General features: G+C 42.2%; 1 long non-coding RNA gene across 8 annotated transcripts in view; it reads left to right on the top strand.

The window, feature by feature from the left end:
• LOC103349764 (uncharacterized) overlaps positions 1-23,383 on the top strand; it is a 75,268-nt gene that overhangs the window by 40,425 nt on the left and 11,460 nt on the right. For 2 of the 8 annotated variants that reach the window (XR_007910088.2, XR_007910097.2), the window contains one exon: positions 9,713-9,931. This is a non-coding gene — a long non-coding RNA (uncharacterized lncRNA). Of the gene's footprint in view, positions 1-9,599; positions 9,932-18,419; positions 18,509-21,455; positions 21,609-23,383 lie in introns of those variants that run through there. The other 6 variants (XR_007910079.2, XR_007910093.2, XR_007910091.2 and 3 more) reach the window with 4 other exon arrangements.

Raw genomic sequence — 23,383 nt, 5'->3', positions numbered from 1 at the left:
ATATCATTGCTCCCAAATTTAATCCTTTACGCGTCTATCCTTCTTACATTGCATATTACTATCTTAACTTCAATTATCATTCATCTCCAATTTTCACTGTCCCTATGTATTTTACTTATCACGAGTCTGTCTAGCAGGCTGCTATCATCTCTAGGTACTGATCACAGCATGACTCTGATTTGGCAGAGCAGAGGGAAACTGGATCAGAAAGTGGAGCAGCTGGGACTTGAACTGATGCTATATGGATACTGGCATCCCGGGCAGTGGTCTAACCTGCTGCATCATATGCATCTTAATGATTATCAGCTTCCTAGATCTTTCCCCCTGCTCTGCCAACTCATAGTCTTGCTGTGATCAGTACCCAGGGATGATAGTAGCCTGCTAGAAGACTCATGATGAGTAAAAAACATAGGGACACTGAAAATTGACCCCAGATGCTTATTTAATGATTTTCAATGATATATAAAACTGTCAAATAGATTGGAATACTAACAATACTGTATATTGAAGAATACTTTTGCTCCTTGTTATTAAGGTACATAGTAAGCCTGATTATAATCATCACATTACTTTGTGGGTCTGCTAAGGTGGACTGTTATATCATCATGGTAAGAATGGTTTTGCTAATGGAGTTCACCTTCATCATCAGTTGCATCCTCCTACAACACTAGCGACTGGTTTGTCATTAGAAATGGAAATTCTTCAGATCTTACCTCCAGTAAGTTTTACTAGTTGGGGCAATGCTGGGATGGGACTTGTTCTCATTGTCTTCTCAGATTCTTTTTCTGTACTTTGTACCTGAATCATCTTTTTCTAGAATTGTAAATGTTTTCTTTGAATCAAAGTACAGTCATCTTAGGCTTGTTTCATGTTCGCTCTGAACCATCATTCATTGTCTTCAGGGTTTCACTATTACCTAGGTGGTTTATTTTGTCGGCTTCCAACTTCTTGAATTTATGGTGGACCTCAAGTACCAAAAAATGGTACTGACAACAAGAATGGAGGAGTTTTTCAGAATTTTTCCTCTGAGAAAGTTACTGAGGGCTTCGCAGAAGAGACATCTGAATTGATTCTTAGAGGACAGGTACAGGTTTTCCAGGCAAAATAACTGGTATTTCCAAAGACAAAGAGACTTTCAAAATCAAGCTGCTTTCTGTAAGCTTTGAAAATGTATTATAGTTGTGTTGTTAGAGGATGGAAAGTGGTAAGAGAAGATCCTTGGCATGAGACAGAGAGAGCTCCCATTCACTGGTTCACTCCTCAGATGCCCACAACAGACATGGGACTGACGCCAGAAACTGGGAACTCGATCCAGGTCTTCCATGTGAGTGGCAGGAATACAGTCACGTGAGGCATCACCGTTACCCCCCTGGGTTCACATTAGCAAGAGTCATGAACTGGAGTTGGGAGTCAAACCCAGCCACTGCACTGGGGGACTCAGGCATCCTAACCAGTTCCTTAACCACTAGGCCAAATGCCTGCCCTCAGAAAAAGTTTCTCTTCTGTTGTGGAAGCAGCGTTACTGTGGGGAGCAACTGAGACTAGACTAAGTTACTGGAATTAAGACTTATTCTATGCATCTGCTTTCCCACAATATGGCGCTGAGAGAAAGAGACCAAACAACCTCTACGCCGCTGCCTCATCAGTTTGACAAGCTGCAGGAGCTGATCCTGCTCCTGATTGGAGGAGAGCAGCATGCTCGGCGTGTGGGTAGCAGAGTTGGGATTGGTGGAAGAGGACTATAAAGGAGGAGAGAGACAACATGCACCAGGAACATCTATCTGAAGGAACACCTGAGCAGCCCCCAAGAGAGCCGGCCGGCAGTGTGCCGCTCCTCCGCGGAAGTGGGGAAAGTGGCAGGGGGAGCCGCCCCTCCACGGAGGTGGAAGGGACGGTAGCCAACCCGGGAAGAACCAGCAGCAAACCCGGGGAGGGCCGAGCAGACAAAAGAACAGCGCAGGGTCCTGTGTCGTTCCTCCGTGAATGGGGGAGCAACAGTTACCATGGAAAGAGCGCCTAACATACAGCCTAGCACATAATAGTTATGCAACTGATGCCGACTTAAAGCTGAATTGACTGATGGATGGATATAAGGCAGATGTTTGCATGGGAGATAAGTAGTTTCTGAAGCTCTGGGGTGACAAATGGGTTCTTGAGTAAATATATATACCTATGATAGCTGTAATTTCTGGCCAAAATTGTTACAAATCAGGAATGTTTGAAATCAGTCTCATCCCAGTGTGATGCAGCCTTGAATTGTCTCTTGGGTTCTCAGCCATAAAACTTGGCAATGCTACTTTCATCGCACTTCACAGAGCCTGTGTTCACATTGCAAGAAACTGACCACACTATATAATTTCATCTCTAGGGTCCAGACTTTCTACTCTATAACAAGGTTTATAATTCTCAGGGGCCAGTGCAGAGGGTAAAGCCACTGCCTGCAGTGCCAGCATCACATATGGGCACTGGTTCAAGTCCTAGCTGCTCCTCTTCTGATCTAGCTCTCTGCTATGGCCTGGGAAAGCAGTAGAAGATGGCTCCAACGCTTGGGCCTCTGCACCCGTGTGGGAGACCTGGAAGAAGCTCCTGCCTCCTGGCTTTGGATCAGCTCAGCTGCGGGCATTGTAGCCATCTTGGGAGTGAGCCAGTGGGTAGAACACCTCTCTCTCTCTTTCTGCCTCTGTGCCTTTCAAATAAATAAATAAATCTTTTAACAAAGGTTTATAATTCTTTTTCCCCCCAGTAACGGTCCTCTGTTATAGAAATCTATATTAAACAAATAATCAACATCCAAGAAAAAGGTTTTTTGCACAATTTTATTTAATCAATTTAATGTTTGTTTTAATACTTAGCCTTTTCATAAACTATTACATATTTGCAGTAATACTATGGAGTTTTATATTTGACATGTTTACATTAGATTATGCCATGACCCTTTTTCCATGTTGTTTTAGTTACTGTTTTCTTAATTTTCCTTGTACCCACTTCATCCCACCACCTACAAATACTAACAGCTTAATACATTCTAATTCCATTCAGTTCTCATAAAACCACATACAAGCTTCATCACACTTCATAGAACCTTCAAAACATTTCTAGAAAATGCATATTATAAAAAACCATGCATGAATTTAAAATATTTATACCAAATTAAATTTATCTTTTAGTTCTTTTTCTATAATCTTTTGAAATGCATATCTTTGCTTATTATTTGATGAAAATGGATCACTTCATGTAGTTCTCTGCTATTTATTCTCCTTATTTAATGATATACCATGGTTATATCTGTTATACCTCCAAGTCAATAAATCTTTTTTGTTTTAAGATTTTTTTTTTATTTGAAAGTCAGAGTTACACAGAGAGAAGGAGAAGCAGAGAGAGAGAGGTCGTCCATCTGCTGGTTCACTCTCCAATTGGCTGCAAAAGCCGGGGTTGCGCCAATCCGAAGCCAGGTGCCAGAAGCTTCTTCTAGGTCTCCCACGCAGGTGCAGGGCCCTAAGGACTTGGGCCATCTTCTACTGCTTTCCCAGGCTATAGCACAGAGCTGGATCGGAAGTGGAGCAGCCGGGACTTGAACCGGCGTCTATATGGGATGCCGGCACTGCAGGTGGCAGCTTTACCCGCTACACCACAGCACTGGCCCCTGTTTTAAGATTTTATTTAGTTATTTGAGAGGTAGAGTTACAGACAGTGAGAGAAGAGAGACAGAGACAAAGGTCTTCCTTCCACTGGTTCACTCCCCAAGTGGCTGCAACAGCCAGAGCTGCACCAAGGCTAGGAGCCAGGTGCTTCCTCCTGGTTTACCATGCAAGTGCAGGGGCCAAGCATCTGGGCCATCCTGTACTGTTTTCCTGGGCCAAAGCAGAGAGCTGGGTTGGAACAGGAGCAGCTGGGACTGGAACCGGCGCCCATATGGGATGCTGGTGCCACAGGCGGAGGATTAATCTACTGTGCCATGGCGCCAGCCCCCAGGTCAATAAATCTTGATCTAATTTATTCCAAATATACCTGACAAATAGTGTGTCACTTTTAATTCAGCATTTTTTTTTTATTAACATACAATCAGGACTTTCTAATTCCTACCAGCAATGTTGCAGTAAACATTCTTTTTTTTTTTTTAAAGACTTTTTATTTATTTATTTCTTTGACAGGTAGAGTTACAGACAGTGAGAGAGAGAGAGGTCTTCCTTCCGTTGTTTCACTCCCCAAATGGCCACAACAGTGGGAGCTGCTCCAATCCGAAGCAAGGAGCCAGGAGCTTCTTTTGGGTCTCCCACGCGGATGCAGGGGCCCAAGCACTTGGGCCATCTTCTACTGCTTTCCCAGGCCACAGCAGAGAGCTGCACTGGAAGAGGAGCAACCAGGACTAGAATCTGGTGCTCATATGGGATGCCAGCACCGCAGGCAGAGGATTAACCTAGTGAGCCACAGCCAGCACCTCATGCAGTAAACATTCTTATATGAAATCCTTCATGTGCTATTATTTCCATTTACATGGAAATAATATTTATTATAATTAATTATAATTTAAATTAATTACTTATAAATTAATTATACATAAATGGAATATTGTTTATCATAAATAAATAATATTATATGGAAATAATAGCACATGAAGGATTTCATAAAAGAAGGATTTCCTAGATTAAGGATTTCCTAGATTAAGCCAAAAGTATATATAATTTAAAATTTAATAGATGTTGCAAGGTGACCTTCCCAAAAGACCTTAATCCTACCATCCCAGAAGCTTGACAACTTGTCTGTGAAAATATCCCAAGAAATAGTAAACCATATGCTTAAGAATGAAAGCTCTAGAGCAAGACTACTTGGTAAAAATCCTAGCTCTTCTACTGCAACCTGTATGATCTTGAGCAAATTAAGTAATGATGCTGTACCTCACTTCCATATCTGTTAATTGGAGATGATAATGGTTGTTACCTAAAGGTGCAAAATGTTTTAGACAGTGCCTGGCACATGGTAAGTACTAAGGATTGGCTACAATTCTAATTATAATGAGCTGGAATATTAATATAGTCAATTCATTCTACTTCCATCAATGTTGTTTGCTTGCTTGCTTGCTTTTTTGTTATAAGGACATGGTAGAAGATTCTCCCTACATATTTTAATGGGAAAGAACCATCTTAGTGGTTACTAACACAAGAAAATCAAGAATGTTCAGCTGTCCATAGCTATAATACATCATTTAACATTGTACCTCAATGTGTTCTGAAAGACTTTCTTTCTGTCTGCAAATTGTGGTTTAATGAGCCTCGCCAGAAAGAGCAATGTTCCTAAACGGTGCACAACAGCAACAGCTCATGGCCATATTGGTGCAGAATTCCTCCCAAGTTTTCACAGCAATAAACCAAAAAAGTCTCCTTCTCTGCCTTCTTTTTTATTTGAGAAAATGGAGTTTTGTGTGAAAGGAATCAAGTGCCAAAGAAAAACTGTTTTTTTTTCTTTTACAAAGGATAGATGGTAAACATTCCATTTTATTGAGCCACTTGATATATCAATCCACTCTGCATTTTCCAGCATGTTTTGTTGGAGCGTGCAATGAACATTCCAAGTACGTATTTACACTTAGTTCCAGTTTAACATGGATGCAAACAAACAGAAAGATCAAATATTTGGAACGTCTTCTGCAGATTACTTTTGTGATTATGAGACAAAAGAAGCTTCTGTAAAGCAAATTTTAGGGAATGTTGTGGAATCAGCTTACACCATGTCTTTTGAATCCATCAGGCACTTTCTGAGCATTTGTTATAAACAAGATACTATCCTGGAGGATAGCGTGGCACTGCTGTAGTAGCGACTAATCAGAGTGCCAGTTCTGGTCTGTCACTACCGCTAATGCAACTGAGAAGGCAGTAAATGATGGCCCAAGTACTTGAGCACCTGCCACCCATGTGGGAGACCAAGGTGGAGTTCCAGGCTCCAGGTTTTGGCCTGGACCAGCCCTAGCTGTTGCGGCAAGTAAAACTGCAGATCTTTCCCTCTCTCTTTTTCCTTCTCTGTCACTCTGCCTTTCAAATAAATAAATAATCTTTTCTTTTATTTAAGCACACCATCTTGGAAATTGGTAAGAATGGAGCATAAGAGAAATTGGAATAAAGCACTTCAAGGCAGTGATAAACCATGCGTTAAATTTCTCTTAGTATCAAGTAAGAGAAAATCCCATTCAAACTGGCTTAAATAACCAAGCAAAAGAATTATTCATTCATACAATGAAAAATACAGAAGGGCTGTCTTTAAATGAGGTTTATTCTAAAGGCTCAAATGATATTATTGGGACTCAATCTCTCCTATGTGTAGGCTTCACTCTCAGATTCTTTGCGGCAAAAAGGTGGCTTATTACATATAACTCCATGCCTGTGTCCTCTCAGATTCCAGCCTAACAGAAAATAGGACTTTTCTTCCACAATATCATGATGTAAGCCTTGGATGTGATTTGCAGTAGCCTGGGTGTAGTGCAAGCTTATCCCTAAATGTATCACAGTGGCCCAAGGGATGCCATGATCTAAGTAGTCAAGACTGACTGACTTCCCAGCTCTGGAGACAAAGGTCAAGTTAGCACTGTCAAAGCAAATGGCCCAAGGTTGAGAGAATGGGTGATTTTTCAGGGGAAGTAAAAAATGAGAGAGGGAGAAATAAATTCAAAATGGCATATAATAGAGCAATAAACAGTATAATGAGAAGACAGGATAGAGAAATATTCCAGCTCTAAGGATCTAAGAAGTAACTATGGAAGTACAACCAAGAAGAAAAGAATTCAAATCCCTTCCCATTCTGAAACTTTCTGATTCTGGAGATTTCCCTAAAAACACAAAGCTACTATAATATATTGGCAGGAGTGAGCATTTGGCCTAGTGATGAAAATGACTGACTCCCATATCAGAGTGTTTGGATTTGTTTCCTGGCCCCAACTCCTGATTTCAGCTTTTTTCCAATGCATACCATGGGAGGTAGCAGTGATGGCTCAAGTAATTGAGTTCCTGCTACCTGTTGGGGAGAGCTGGGGAGTAAACCAGTGGATGAAAGCTCTCGTGTGTTCTCTCTCTCTCTCTCTCTCTCTCTCTCTCTCTCTCCCTCTCCCTCTCCCTCTCTCTCTCTCACATACAAGTTTTGAAAATCTTGGCAGTGAGAGCTAAAGCTTAAGAATTCTTTCTGGCTCTGAGGTTAAGTAAGACCCAGACCTCTACCTTACATAATCTTGGTTATCAAAGCTTGTTGGCTCATCTGTAAAATGGGAGTAATAATAGTCGCTACCTCTTGAGACTTTACAAGGTCTAAAGGTGAAGATGTTTACTGCAACACCTCCATATTAGAACTAGATCTCCACGTCTTGAGACTGTGCATGTCTTTATGCCAGCATCTCCCATTTCCTTTGAAGCCCATGAAGTTGGAGTTCCTCCTCATACTAAAGACTTGAATGATCTCCTATGGCTAAAGTCAGTGGATAATTCTCAGCCTTTATATGATTTGACTTATGATAATACCAGTTATCTTGGTCACTTCGTCTTGAAATTCTCTAATCCATTTTCTAACTTTTTTTTTCACTGTCAGGTTTTCTTTCCATCAATACTGCCCTTTCATCTCTTAATTTTTCTCTTGATCCTCTTCCTTTGTTTACCTCTAAGGCTTTAGGTTTCCTTGGAGTCTATGCCTTGCCCTTGCAGTAGTCATCTGATAATATCCTGGCTGCCCACTAATTTTTAATAGCTTTTCTATATTAATATGAGAACATTCCATACTTAAGTGGAAAGTTTTCCAAAATAATAATAAAACTCACACACCCAGTTTCCCTTGCAACAAGAATGCAGGCACACTGTTTTAGCACCATCAATCAGTTTAAACTATATAGACCTAGAAATTCCAAATTCTTTAGTTATTATCCCTCACTCACTCTCCCTGTCTTCCCAAGCCCTAAGTAACCAGTAATCTACTTTCTATCTCCATAGATTTGTTAGCTCTGTATATTTTATATAAACAGAATAAAATATGTGGTCTTTGCTGCTGATTTCTTTCACTTAACATATGTTTTCAACACTTATCCATATTGTAGCATATATAATAATTCTTTCTTTATGACTGAACAATATTCCATGTGTGACTATATCACATTTTCTTTATCCATTCATCATTTGATGAACATTTGGGATGTTGTAGACACTCTTATTACAACTCCTATTTTTTTTTTTTTAGTGATAAGGAAACTGAATTGTAAGTAATAACGACAAAGTTTTGTCAGCTAGAAAGAAGTAAGTTGGAATTGTTTGAATGCTGTAATTGTTACTCTTGATCACTGTGCAACTGACTCTTACCATGCCACGCAGCCTATAAACTCAGCACAAAAAAAGATGGGAAGGCCAAGAAAATTCTCACTGGAAATCTTTTTAGGAGCATGACTAAAATGTCATCTTAAGATGACATTTTATCTTAAGAAACAAATAAATGGAACAATCCAAAATTTTATAAGCAATTTTGGAAAATAGAACTTTATTAGATTTTGAAACAATATAAATCCACCATAATTAAATATTGGTAGCTAATACTAATGTGGAATCATAAGTTTCTAAGAATAGTTGTAAATGTTTTACATATATTAATTAATCTTCAAACTAATCATTGGAGGTGAGTATAAAACAGTGTTTCCATCTTGCAGATGCAAAATAATGAGAGCACCTAGGAGTTTAAGAAAACTGCCCCCACTTTACAAAGTTGTTGGGAGGTAGAGCTGGTTTTGGAATTCAGGTAGTTTGACTCTAGATTTTGGATTCATCATCACTATTTTCATCAGTCAAACAAGCAGATACAATCAGTGTAAAAGAAAGAATGGTTATCAAATCTCTAAGAGGGAGATCATTGAATTTTAAGACACAGAAGATACACAATAATAAAATAAATAATAAAACAATACATTCAAGTACAAAAATATTTTATTTTGTTTACCTGTTAAGCCAACATCAAGTGAAAAACAAATTGGAAGTGTTTAAAGCAAGCCAATATAGAAGATGAAAATTAGTTGACATGAAAATTAGCAAGGAAAATGTTAAAGGGACAGATGGGAAGATAGAAAAAGAACATGAATAGATTATGCCCACAAAAGAAAAATTTACTTTTTTACTTACTTGAGAAAAAAATATTTAACTTCATTAAAAATGAAAGAAATGCAGATGAAACCTGCGAATTTTTTTCTTATCAAATAAGAAAAGTATAAAATGCTGAAGGAAACTACCCAGTCTTGGCTAGTATGTAATAAACAGACATTCTCAACCATTGCTGGTAGAAACATAAGTTTTCTGAGTCTCTTTGCATCTGACCTACATATGTATATCATTTTATCTCTCCTGAAAATCTAGCCTAGTGAAATTTTAGAAAATATGTTATATTCAAAAATATCCATAATAATTCACTTGAAAAGTATTGGAAACCTTACAAATACATAACAATGAAAAAATAGTTACAGAAACTATTAATTACTATATAAAAATCATTAAGCCATTAAAATTATGTTTAAGAGAAATACATTCTAGTGTTCTATTGCATAGTAGAGTGAATATAGATAATGATAATACGTTCTGTATTTTTTAAAAAAGTAGAAGAGGAGGGCCAGCATTGTGGCTTAGCAGGCTGAGTCCCTGCCTGCAAACCAAACATCGCATATGAAGCATATGAACATCTGTTTGAGACCTGCCTACTCCACTTCCAGTCCCGCCCCCTGCTAATGTGCCTGTGAAAGCAGCAGAAGATGATGGAAGTCCTGGACCCCTGGACCCATGTGGGAGACCTAGAGAAGCTCCTGGCTCCTGGCTTCAGTGTGGCCCACCCCCTGCTGTTAGCCATTTGGGATATGAACTATTGAATGGAAGATCTCTCTCTCTCTGTAACTTTGCCTTTCAAATAAATAAAAGTAAATCTTAAAAAAAAATAGAAGGATTTTGGCTGTTTTCATCAAAAAGAAGTGATAAATGTGTGTGGAAATAGTCATGTTTACCCTGATTTGAACTTACATGATGTATAAATATATAGAAACATCACATTATACCCCATGAATATGTATAATTTGTATGCATCAATTTAAAAATAATAAAGTAATTAATTAAATGCTTACTCAATAAAGTCTACATTGGAGGAAATATTCCTGTTAGATTTTTAAATTTATAAAAACCAGGACACCATTTATATTTATTACCAGATGCATTTTAACACAACTACATAAGAAACAACATACTAAAAGACTAAGGAGAAATGTTACTAAAAGACTAAGGAGAAATGTATCAAATATACTAAATTGTTCAGGAATATTTTCTTTCCACCTTTTGTTTCTTGCCAAATATTCTATAATGAGCACTTAATACTTTCATGGGAAAACACAAAATAAACTTTGCCTAAACAAAAACCACGTTAATGGGTGTGTGTTAAATTGGCTGATCCTAAATTCTTCCCGGCTCTCACTGCCACAGCACAGGGGAAGCAGTGCGGGTCTAGCTCTTTGAAGAGCCAGCTCTGAAGATAAGCCCCATTTGACCTGTGGGTTTGCTGATTTGCCAGTAATGCCAGATAAGGAATTTTAAACACTGAAGGCTCCTACGGAGCCACTGGCTAGTTTGCATCAGGAGAGCCTAATCAGCCCAGTTTTTGTTTCCTCTGGTCAGTGGCCCTGAAAGATGGTGAGGTTATCCTGCAGCTTTTCTCTCTCCAGGGTGATAGGCTGCTCCACTTAGAGAGCAGAGGTGGCCGAGGAATGCCTGGCTGGAGAGATAGAGGAAAAGGACACCCTGTGGTGAGCGCAGATAAGATCTCCAAACAGAGACAGTTGTTCTGGGGAAGTTTCCCAAGTAAGAGGAGCACAGAAAACCCTCCAGGGAGTAGGGACCCCATGTGAGTAGGAAATCCCAGGCAGGGTTAAGGACCTTCTGGATTTCATTTGCCAATTATTTATTGAGCTCCTGGGACTAGCAGGCTGTGTCCCTAACAGGCTTTGCTAATGGAATCACACAAAGGGACAAAAGGCAGCCAGACCGTTAGGCCCAATGGCCAGGCTGCTAAGGCTGTGACATCAGAGCCGCCTAAGCGTTCTGGAGGAAGTGGACTCTAAAGCAAAAACCTACAAGTTACTTACCTTGCCTGTGGTGTGAAGGCAGGTGGGAGAGAAGGGGTAGTGTTCAGATGGAGGAAATTGCTAAGCCCTGCAGGCCAGAGAGAACATTTGAAGAAGCTTCAGAAGTTTGGAATGGGAGCAAGTGTTGTGCCGTAGTGGGTTAAGCCACCATTTGGGATGCCTGCATCCCATATTAAAGCGCTGGTTGAAGAACCGGTTACTCTGCTTCTAATCCAGCTTCCTGCTAATGTGCATGGTAAGCAACATATTATGGCCCAAGTGATTGAGCCCCTGCCACCCATGTGGGAGACTAGGTTGGGATTCCTGACCCTTGGCTTCCATCCACCCTGGCTATTTATATAGCCAGGGAGTGAACCAGCAGATGAAAGATTTTCTCTCTTCTTCTCTCTTTCTCTCTTCTTCCCTCTCTCCCTCCCTCTCTGTCACTCTGCCTTTCAAGCACATACATCTTAAAGAGAAGTTAGAAAAACAGGCAGAGAAGAAGTGGTTTCCTGCAGCCCTCCCTACATTGAGTTACTTTGAGAAAGGTGAGAGGAAAAGGAAGAAAAATAGCTTTTCTAGAGTTTTTTTCTTCCTCCGCTCAAAGCCTGACCATTTCCTTTGGCTCAGAGTAGGCTGTTCTTGGCCTTCTTACCCCTGTGCTGCTATGTCAAGGTCGCAGAGGAAGTGAAGGTACAGAGGCAGCCCAAGGTTGAGGCCTAAGACCCATACAGGCGTTGCTGCCATCACAGAGGTGAGACTGGGCAGCCGGGCCAAAGATGCCTGACCAGTGGTGTTGCCCTGAAACACCACAGCTGCAGTCAGTTTCAGTTCCAAGGGGCCAGCTGGAATGTCATGCACTGGGAATGTCATGCAGTCGCTATGCATATGTTGAGTACAGAGTGGGTGCCACAGATGTAATTTGCAGCCTTGTTGGGAAGCTGATATGTGCATATCTGAATGGCATATATTTACTTGGTAGGTGACAGTAGTGCAGTGGGAATAGAACAAACCTGGAGAAAAAGATGAAAAAACAGCCTATCCTAAAGTAGCTCAGGATCTAACAGCCTGTGCATACATGTAGGAGTAAGAACATGATATGCAATGGACATTGAAACGCAATTTTAAACGTGCTTAATTGTTTTATAAACCTATTTAGATGGATTCATTTGCTCTCTGTCCTCTTGTTCAGTTCATTTAAGAGCTGAGTGGACTAATTAGTAAGTGTCTTGCAGGTCCTTCAACAACAAAAAAGCCCACAAGAATAGAATAAGGTCTAGAGGACACCAAGGCAGAGAGCCCTGAGTTTGAACCTAAGATAGCACTTATTCCACTTGCGACAATGGTCATATTACTTCACCTTTTTCAGCCTCGGTTTCCCCATCTGAAACAGCTAACAACACCTGTGTGTTACAGGCAATGTTAGTGGCCAAATCTGTGAAGTGTCCCATTGGTTTACTCTCAGAACTCTCCTGGTTTTGTTTAGGGGAGGACATCTCATCCATGCTCTAAGGTAGAGATGGGCAACCTTTTCTCTAATGAGTCAGGCAATAAATATTTTAAACTTTGCAGACCATTCAGTCTCTGTCACAGCTCTGCAGCTGTAGTGTGATGAAAACAGCCACAGAAAATATGTAAATAAATGAGCGTGGCTATGTTGCAATAACACTTGATAACAACAGGCAGTGGTCCAGATCTGGTTGTTGTTTTCCCACCCCAAGTCTAAGGCATCCACAGCAATCCTCTTCTCTAGTTTCTCTGCCTCCTTTGCAAAAATGGGTATCTGCATGGCCCAGTCGTGGAGAAGGCTCAGGAGGGAATTTCTGGGAAAGTTTTTGCTAATGTGCTGGCCCTGACCTTCTCTCTTAGTTAAGGAATGTGGATGTGATATCTGAGGCTGATCCAGCCATCTTGAAATCATGAGATGACAAACATCAGATTAAATGTTAACTTGCTAAGGATAGGGATGGAGTTAGAGACTAGTTTCTTGATTTTATCACTGAGAAGCTGTACCCATGTCAGCTCCATCTAGTGGACTACTAAATACATCATTTTTTATGCACTGTAGTCAGTTTTTCTGCATTGTTCAGCCAGGTCTATATTCCTAAGTAATTTCAATATGTCATGCATATTAGATGAGATTTGTGTACAAATTTTGTGGCATATAGCAGATACTCGACGGTTCTCATCACATTTCATTTCCCAGAAATTTGATATTATTCCCTTCGTGAGAAATATTAACAATTTTGCACAAGCTGCTTTTTTTAAGATTCTTTTTTTGAAAGACAGTTACAGAGAGAGGGAGAAACAGAGATCTTCCACCTGCTGATTCACTCCCCACATGGCCACAATGACCAAGACTGGGCCAGGCCAAAGTCAGGAGCTTCTTCCTGTCTCCCACATGGGTGCAGGGACCCAAGCACTTGGGCCATCCTCCACTGCTTTCCCAGGCACATTAAGCAGGGAGCTGGATCAGAAGTAGAGCAGCCAGGAAGTGAACTAGTGCCCATATGGGATACCAGTACTAAGGTGGCAGCTTAACCCACTACACCACAGTGCTGGCCCCATAAGCTGCTTTTTTAAAGATTTTATTTATTTGAGAGGTAGAGTTACAGACAGAGAGAGGGAGAGACAGAGAGAAAGGTCTTCCATCTGCTGGTTCACCCCCCCCCCCCCAACAAATGGTCACAATGGCTGGAGTTGCGCTGATCCAAAACCAGGAGCCAGGAGCTTCTTCCTGGTCTACCACGCAGGTGCAGGTGCCCAAGGATTTGGCCCATTTTCCACTGCTTTCCCAGGCCATAGCAGGGAGCTGCATTGGAAGAGGAGCAGCCAGGACTCAAACCAGAGCCCATATGGGGTGCTGGCACCGCAGGCAGAGGCTTAGCCCACTATGCCACAGTGCCAGGCCCACATAAACTCCTTTTAAGAATAAGTCCACTGGGACCATCATCAAAACACAGTGGATTAAGGTGCCACTTGCAACTCAGGTGTGCCATATCAGAGTGTTGGTTCAAGTCCCAGATGCTTTGCTGTCTGCTAATGTACCTGGGAAAGCAGGGTGGATGTCCTAGGTCCTTGAGAGACCCAATGGAGTTCCTGGCTCCTAGATTCCACCTAGCCCAGACCCAGTTGTTCCAGTTATTTGGGGGAGTGAACCAGTAGATGGGAGATCTGTGTGTGTGTGTGTGTGTGTGTGTATCTCCCTTGCTCTCTGTAACTGCCTTTCAAATAATAATAATAATAAACTTTGAAGAAAGAGAAAGAGATGTCCTCTGGTATTCTCAGAGTCATCTCTAGTTTCGCTATTAAATCCCCAATGTTTCAGAAAGATCAGGAAATGGAAAAACTTGAAAGAAGACCTAGTTTAGCAGAAGCCTAAAATGAAAAGCTTTCAGGTGATAGTCAAGCAAATTGGACACAGGCTCCTCCCCTCGTAGCTATTAAAGAAGCTTGCCTTCTCCATTCCCTTCCTGAGCTGTTTCCTAAGACTCCTCATGGCTGCTTGCAAGAGACTTCAAATATGAAGGTGGGAAGCATGGAGGGTGGCTGGCACAACCCATGGCTCAAAGAAGACACTCAGTAGGTGGTATTCTATTTCCCTTGCTTCTCTTCTCCCTGCCTAGTACTCTCACACTCTCACTCTATTAAAGAATCAGACTGATTGTGGGTGGGAGCCCCCTAAAGAAGACACTAGAACCCTGAAGAAGGAAGAGAGACCAGAGAATAGTAAGCACAAGGATTGGAAGCAACAAGGAACAAAGGTTTAAGAAAGTTCAGAGTCTAGCAATTCACTGAGTTTCTGAGAAGCAGGTGTCTATTGCTCGCTCTCTCGCTCTTTCTCTCCCCCTGTGTCTCAAAATATGGGGAAATAGGAATGGGTGCTTCACCTGACAGTTAAGACAACTTATGTCCCGCCATCAGGATACGTGGGTTCAATTCCCAGCTTCGGCTCTTGACACCAGTTTTCTGCTAATGTGGACCTTGGGAGGTAGCAAATGATGGTGCAAGTGACTGGAGTTTCTACCACCCATGTGGGAGACCTACATTAAGAGTTCCTGGCTCCCAGCTTCAGTACAGCCCAGTCCCAGCCATTTCAGGCATTTGTGGAGTGAACCAATGCACAGAAGCTCCCTATCTCTCTCTCGCTTATTCTCTCTCTTTTCTGACTTTTAAAAGAAAAATGATTGCGTGGGTGATCCCAGCATTGTTGCACAGCATGTTAGGCCACTGCCTTTGGCACTGGCATCCTATATCAGAGTGCCAGTTCAAATCTGAGCTGCTTGGCATTCTTTTTTTTTTAAGATTTATTTTATTTATTTGAAAGACAGAGTTACAGAGAGAGGTAGAAACAGAGAGAGAGGTCTTCCATCTGCTTCCATCTCTCCAGATGGCCGCAATGGCCAGACCTGCACCCATCAGGAGCCAGGAGCCAGGAGCCAGGAGCTTCTTCCAGGTCTCTCACATGGGTGCAGGGGCCCAAGGACTTGGGCCATCTTCTGCTTTCCCAGGCCACAGCAGAGAGCTGGATCAGAAGAGGAGCAGCTGGGACTAGAACCGGTGCCCACATATGGCATGCCAACGCTTCAGGTCAGGGCTTTAACCCACTGCGCCACAGCACTGGCCCCACTGATTGGCTTTTGATCCAGCTTCCTACTGATGTGCCTGGGAAGGCAGTGGGTAATGGCCACGTAATTGAGCCCCTGCTACCCATGTGGGAGGCCAGGATGGAATTACTGGTTCCTTGGCTTCAGCATGGCCCAGAGTGGCTATTGCGGCCATTTGTGAAGTGAACCCTCTGCTGGAATTCATTTTCATGAACCACTCACCTATACTCTCTCATTTGTCTCTTTGTTTTATGTGTGCAAATTTTGGCTCTTCCAATTTAGATAGCAAACTTATGGCAGAAAGCTTTTGGTAGATCTAACCAAATCAGGCACTTAACATGTATAAAGCATATTTATATATATATATATATAAAATATTATATATATATAATTAACTGAAAATTTCAAGGGGTATTTTCATGAACATATTACAGATACAAGAAACATTTGAGGCTGGCGCCGCAGCTCACTAGGCTAATCCTCCGCCTAGCGGCACCGGCACACCGGGTTCTAGTCCGGTCGGAGCGCCGGATTCTGTCCCGGTTGCCCCTCTTCCAGGCCAGCTCTCTGCTGTGGCCCAGGAGTGCAGTGGAGGATGGCCCAAGTGCTTGGGCCCTGCACCCCATGGGAGACCAGGATAAGTACCTGGCTCCTGGCTTCTGATCAGCGTGGTGCGCAGGCCGCAGCACACCGGCCGCGGTGGCCATTGGAGGGTGAACCAACGGCAAAGGAAGACCTTTCTCTCTGTCTCTCTCTCTCTCACTGTCCACTCTGCCTGTCAAAAAAAAAAAAAAAAAAAAAAAAAAAAGAAAGAAAGAAACATTTGAGATCAAATAGTCTAAGTCTGATTTAAGCTACCTATTACAATATAAATTATATTAATTCTGTCTGGGAAAGGTTTTTTAAATTTAGTTTATGTTTGAACTATGATTTGTTCTTTCTCTAAGGGAGATAATTTCCCTATACCCAAACCTGTACAGTGTGAACTTGTGTCATGAGCCCAAGTTGTAGTCAACATACGACAATATGCATAAGTTTACCATTCTTTTTCTAAAATAAGCAAAACATTTATTAGACATGAATATCAGAGGCTGACCTGTAACTTTGGGGCAGTTTTCAAATATAGTTGGGCAAAATACTTAAGAGCAGTAGAGAAGTAAATGAAACTAGATGATTATAAGAAGCAGGAAAAAAAAGAAAAGATTAGTCTAGTTGAGACTTGCCTTAATTATACCCTATATGCAGTGAAATGTGGCAATTTGATACTAGTTGATTTAATGGTATAATCCCCTTTTTGCACTAGTAAATAGCCCCAAATTACCTTTTATACAAATTACGTTACAAAAAATGTGTAATTCTATCAAAGAGCTTGCTTAAACAAAAGGGATGGAATTTTAAACGTGGGCTGAAAAATAGAATTTTTTTTTCCTTTTTAAGATTGGAACCCCTGCAGATGCCTAGTTTTTTAAAGAAGTAGCAGATTTATTTTCTTGACTATGTAAATAATATATACTAACTATATAAAGTACAAGGAAGAAAATGAAAATTGTGCATACGTTCAAAATCCAACAGTAATAAAAAAAAATCTGGGATAGTTTCTCAGAAAAAGATATATTTCAATACCTATGATTAAGATTATATTGCCCATTATAAACATTTTCCCAGATCATTAAAAAGCTTCCCCCATTATCTTTTATTTTAGTTTTTTTTTTTTCTGTATACAATAAGAGAGGTCTTCAAAAAGTTTGTGGAAGTTCATACTGTGAAAAAACTATGTGTGAATTTCAAAAAATTTTTTGCACCAAAATAAACTTACCTTTCTTTTTTTTTTTTTTTTTTACTTTACTTAAAGAAAGTATTTGAAAGGCAAAGTGACAGGTCAGGGTGGAGGGACACACAAGAGAGAGATCATTCACTAGTTCATTCCCCAAATTACCTCAACAATGGGGGATAGGCCAGGCCAAGGCCAGTGCCCAGAATACCATCTTTATCTGCCATGTGGGTGGCAGGGGCCCAAATACTTCTGCTTCCCCAAGCTCCTTAGCAGGAAGCTGTATTGGATATGGAACAGCCTGAACTTGAGTCACTGCTCTGACATGTGGTTCTAGTGTCACAGTCAGCAGCTTAACCCACTGCACAATAATGCCAACCACCACATTTTTATTTTTATTTATTTGAAAAAGAGAGAGAGAGAAAGAGAGAGACCTCATCTGCTTATTTAGTCCCCAGATGCAGGCAACAGCCAGGGTTGGACCAGGCTGAAGCCAGGAGCTGTAAACTCAGTCCAGGTCTCCAGTGTGGGTGGCAGGAACCAGACCGCTTGAGCCATCACCTGAGAATGCATAAGCAGAAAGCTGGAATCAGAAACAGAGCTGGACCCAAGCTCAGGCACACCAATATGGGATGCAGACAGCCCACGTGGCATCTTAACCACTGTGCCAAATGCTTGCCTCCTAAACTGATCTCTTAATTCCATTTCCCATGCATTTGTGAAATATCTTCCTTCATATATTCCCTCTCCATGTTTGTTTAAAATATATGCCCATGGCATTTAAACAAATTTTTCAGTAAAAATTATTCATAATTCTTTTGCTATAATGTAACTATTTTGATTTTTCCCTGTACTTTCCCTCACAGAGCTAAAGGCCATTGGAACTCTATTACACAACAAATACATCTCAATTTGACCATGGAATCCTTTTTTTCAGAGAGCATCTAATGGGACAATTGTAGGATGGATGGATCCAGGTTCTTATACCCAATACAAGAAAGAATTCAAGGATGAGAATTGGTAAAGGTAAGCAGAAAAGCAAGGGTTATTTATATGCAAAGCAAAACTGTGCACTCCAGAGGTAGTATGGACTTACTCAAAAGAGAGCAGCACTCAGCAAGTTTCGAGACTTCCCCTTTATATGATCTGAAGCATAGAGAATGGTGTCTGGGGTAGGGATTAATCCAATATTCACAAGGGGCAGAGTTTGAAGAGGGGCTTAAGTACTGCCTAATTTTGGAAATCTCATAGATGTCATAGCCTCAAATATGTAATAGGAGTAGAGGTGTCTACTATGGTAATGTTACTGTAATGACATTATAATGAGCTAAACCTCATTAAATTCATTGCAGGAATGCAGCCAGCATCCATGTCAGTTATTTTCAGTCAGTGCTGGTTCTGAGCAGTGGTTTTGTACAAACTGCACTTTTCCATTAACTGGAAAGGGGTAGTGGGTCTGAGTAGTGCAGGCAGGGCTGCAGAACAAGTGGGCTGCTGCAATGGGCTGGCGACCTCAGCTCCTTCTTGCTCGCTACCTCCTGACCTACATCTAGTGGTGCTGCCAGCAGCAGCAGCACCTAGGAAATTGTTAGAAATGTAAATTTGCAGGGCCAACACTGTGTCCTGGTGGGTTAAGCTACCTCCTGCAGTGCCAGCATCCCATATGGGCATCTGTTCAAGACCCAGCTGCTCCACTTTCTGTTCAGCTCTCTGCTATGGCCTGGGAAATCAGTAGAAGATGGTCCAAGTGCTTGAGCCGCTGTACCCATGTGGGAGATCTGGAAGAAACTCCTGGCTCCTGGCTTCGAATCAGCCTTTGCAGCCAATTGAGGAATGAACCAGTGGATGGAAGACCTCTCTCTCTCTCTCTCTCTCTCTCTCTCTCTCCCCCTCTCCCTCTCTCCCTCTCTCCCTCTCTCCCTCTCTCCCTCTCTCCCTCTCTTTCTCTCTGTGTGTAACTCTGACTTTCAAATAAAATAAATAAATCTTAAAAAAAAAAAAAATCCTGGGGCCGGTGTCATGGCTCACTTGGTTAATCCTCCACCTGCGGTGCTGGCGTCCCATATGGGTGCCGGGTTCTAGTCCCTGTTGCTCCTCTTCCAGTCCAGCTCTCTGCTGTGGCCTGGGAGGACAGTGGAGAATGACCCCAGTGCTTGGGCCCCTGCACCCGCATGGGAGATCTAGAGGAAGCTCCTGGCTCCTGGCCTCAGATCGGCACAGCGCCAGCCGTAGCGGCCATTTGGGGAGTGAACCAATGGAAAGAAGACCTTTCTCTCTGTCTCTCTCACTATCTATAACTCTACCTGTCAAATAAATTTTTAAAAAATGCTATTAGCCTTTTCAAAAAAAAAAAAAAGAAAGAAAGAAATGTAAATTTGAGGGGCTGGTATTGTGGCATAATGTGTTGAGCTGCCTCCTACAATACCAGCATCCCATATGGGCACCGGTTCTAGTCCTGGCTGCCTAACTTCTTTTTTTTTTTTTTTTTAAGATTTATTTATTTATTTGAAAGCCAGAGTTGCAGAGAGAGAGAGTTCTTCCATCCACTGATTCACTCCCCAGTTGGCCACAACTGCCAGAGTAGCACCAATCCAAAGCCAGGAGCCAGGAGCTTCCTCCAGGTCTCCCACACGAGTGCAAGGGCCCAAGGAGTTAGGCCATCTTCTACTGCTTTCCCAGGCCATATAAGAGAGCTTGATCGGAAGTGGAGCAGCTGGGACTCGAACTGGCACCCACATAGGATGCCGGCACTGCAGGCGGAGGTTTTTGCCCGCTGCACCACAGCCACGGCCCCTGCCTTACTTCTGATCCAGCTCCTTGCTAATGTGGGTGGGGAAGCAGTGAAGATGGCCCAAATCCTTGGATCTCTGCACCCATGTGGCAAACCCAGATGAAGCTCCTGGCTCCTGGCTCCTGGCTCCTGGCTTCAGCTTAGCCCAGCATTGGCCATTTGGAGCATGAACCAGCAGATAGAAGATCTCTCTCTTTATCTCCCCCGCCATATATATGTAAATATATCTTCCCTTCTCTCTCTCTCTGTAACTCCACCTTTCAAATAAACAAATCTTCAAAAAGAAAGAAAGAAAGAAAGAAAGAAAGAAAGAAAGAAAGAAAGAAAGAAAGAAAGAGCAAGAAATGTAAATTCATAGGTACCTTATGAATCAGAAACTGGGGAGGGGCATGGGCACTTGGTGTAGTGGTTAAGACACCAGTTGGGACAGCTGTGTGCCATATCAGAGTGCCTGGGTTTGAATCCTAGCTCCATTCTCTCTCTCTCTCTCTCTCTCTCTCTTTTTTTTTTTTTTTTTTTTTTTTTTTTTTGGCAGGTAGAGTTATATTCAGTGAGAGAGAGAGAGAGAGAGAGAAAGGTCTTCCCTCCATTGGTTCACCCCCAAAATGACCACCATGGCCGGAGCTGCGTCGATCTGAAGCCAGGAGCCAGGTGCTTCTCCTGGTCTCCCATGCGGGTGCAGGGGCCCAAGCACCTGGGCCATCCCTCCACTGCCTTCCCGGGCCACAGCAGAGAGCTGGACTGGAAGAGGAGCAACCGGAACTAGAACCCGGCGCCCACATGGGACGCCAGTGCTGCAGGCAGAGGATTAACCAAGTGAGCCACGGCACTGGCCCCCATAGCTCCATTCTCAATTCCAGCTTTCTGCTACTGCACGTCCTTGGAGGCAGCAGGTGATTGCTCAACTACATGCATCCCTGTCACCCATGTGGGTGATTTGGATTGAGTTCCTGGCTCTTGGCTTCAGCCTGGCCAAGCTCCCAACTTTTGCAGTCGTTTGGAGAGTGAACCAACAGATGAGAACTCTCTGTTTGACTGCCTATCTCTCTGTCTGGGCGTTTCTCTGTTTCTCTGTCTCTCAAGTAAATAAATTTTAAAAAGAAGGAAAGGCGTGTATTACAGTGGTCACGTTACAGCTTAGAATGTTCGTATCCCATATTGGTGTGCTGATTCTATCCCCAGTTACTCCACATCTGATCCAGCTTCCTACTGATGTGCACCCTGGGAGGCCAGCAGATGATGACTCAAGTATTGGGGCTCTGCCATCCATATGGGAGGTCTGGCTTTGGCCTGGTCATCCCTGGCTGCTGCAGGCATTTGGGGAGTGAATCAGTGGTAAGATTCTCTCTCTCCCTTTCTTTCTCTCTCTCTATCCCCTCCTTCTCTCTCTCTCTCCCTCTCTCTCTCTCCTCCCTTTCTCTCCCTCTCTCTCTCTCCATCTTTTACATAAAAATGAAAATAAGTAAGTTTTTAAAAAGACTCTGGGGAGGGAGGGGAGTAGTAATTTGTGAGTGTCTGTGTGTGTTGTATGTATATGTCCTTTTATGAGCCCCCAGACAATTCTGACACACACTATTGAGAACAAATGTCTTATGAGATCAACAATCTGCAGGCCATCCTTTGGGAAATAATTTGCAAAGCTGTGTTTCCGGCCAGTTTCTACATTTCCTGGAAGCTTAGATACAAATTACTGTCTGCTTCTGTTCCTTCAAAGTTAGTGTAAGGTTATTAGCTACCTTCCAATATATAAATTAGTAAAAGTGCTTTATAAACTATTAAATGATGAGGGAGTGTATACACTTTAGTTATTTTTACGGTGACCCTGAGTATAAGCTGAAAAGTTTTTATTACTAAGCTGTGGGGAAAGCCAAGTGGAATGTGGACACAGATGGTTCTTAACTTTCCCATAGTCAACTTTTACGCAACTTGATTTTCACACATTACACATGCCACCCCTAAAATGCCTTTCCCACACCAAATCTGGAATTTCATACACTTGCAATTTAATGAGCAATTTGAGGTATCCCATGGCTGCACCACCTGCCAGCCCACAGCTCTGCTCTGGCAGGGTCACATCTTTTTCTATTCTGCAGTTTGGGGCATATTTTATTGCATCTTACCGTTATTATTTACAAAGAAAACAAGAGCAAAGCTGTCCCCAGCCATGGTTAGCTTCTATTACATTTCTTTGGCAGTCTTAGGCTATGATTGCTCCTATTTTTGTTTTATGAATGTGACAGCCTCTCAAATACCTCCTAGTAAACTCTTTCAAATTCTCCCTGAGTTATCTCTGCTTTCTCTGGTCAGTTTGTTCTTGCTCCTTCTTGGTCCTGATGTCTGATGCTCCTCTGATGTCTGGTTGTCTGTTCATATTTTTATGATTTAGGAATCTGGCACAGCTCCCTCTGCAGCCTCATAGGGTTATTTCTCCCACCAGGTCTCTCCCTTAAAGGAGAGGGTGGCTGTGGTCCACACATACGTGGAAAGGGCCCTTAATTAGAGATGCACCTGGAGGGAGCATTGGCATGGAGTGGACTGCCCTCCCCTCTCCCACCTCCTCCATTCATCACCAGAATAAGGAAGGGTCTACTTGATGTGAGCCTTTCTCCTGGCAAAGATAATATAGAGACATTTTTACTTCTTCTGAGTCCATTTTGGAAGTTTCTATTAATCTCTCTCAGCCCTCCACCTGTAGCACCCTCTCACCCCAGTAGCAAGTGCATATTGCTTGAAAGGATATTCTTCTGGGATTTAAAGCCAGGGTCTACAGCAGCTGTGGCGGGGCTGCGGGTCAGGGACGTGACTGGCTTTGGTGTTTTGGATGCAAGTCTGTAATTAATCATCCTGACACTTTTCTCCCAGTCCCTTCCTGACTTTCAGTCATCTTGACTCTGATTTGGGAGTTTTCTTTGAATCTCCTTCTGTTGTTCCTTTTGACCTAATCTATTGTCTGTCAGATTCTCTAAAATAGTAGTTCTTCAGGTGTAGTGCTCAAACAAGCAGAATTAGGGACCCCTCTGAAGTTATATGAAGTGCAGATTGTTCAATCAGAATACTGATGACCATTTTGTTGTGTCAGGATTTTTGGCGGTTATAAGTAAAGCTGATGG

This window comes from Oryctolagus cuniculus, chromosome 1 (genome assembly GCF_964237555.1).
Source record: "Oryctolagus cuniculus chromosome 1, mOryCun1.1, whole genome shotgun sequence".
NCBI classification, from domain to species: Eukaryota; Metazoa; Chordata; class Mammalia; order Lagomorpha; family Leporidae; genus Oryctolagus; species Oryctolagus cuniculus.
The sequence above is the reverse complement of the archived record's forward strand: the minus strand, read 5'-3'. Positions and strand labels throughout refer to the sequence as shown.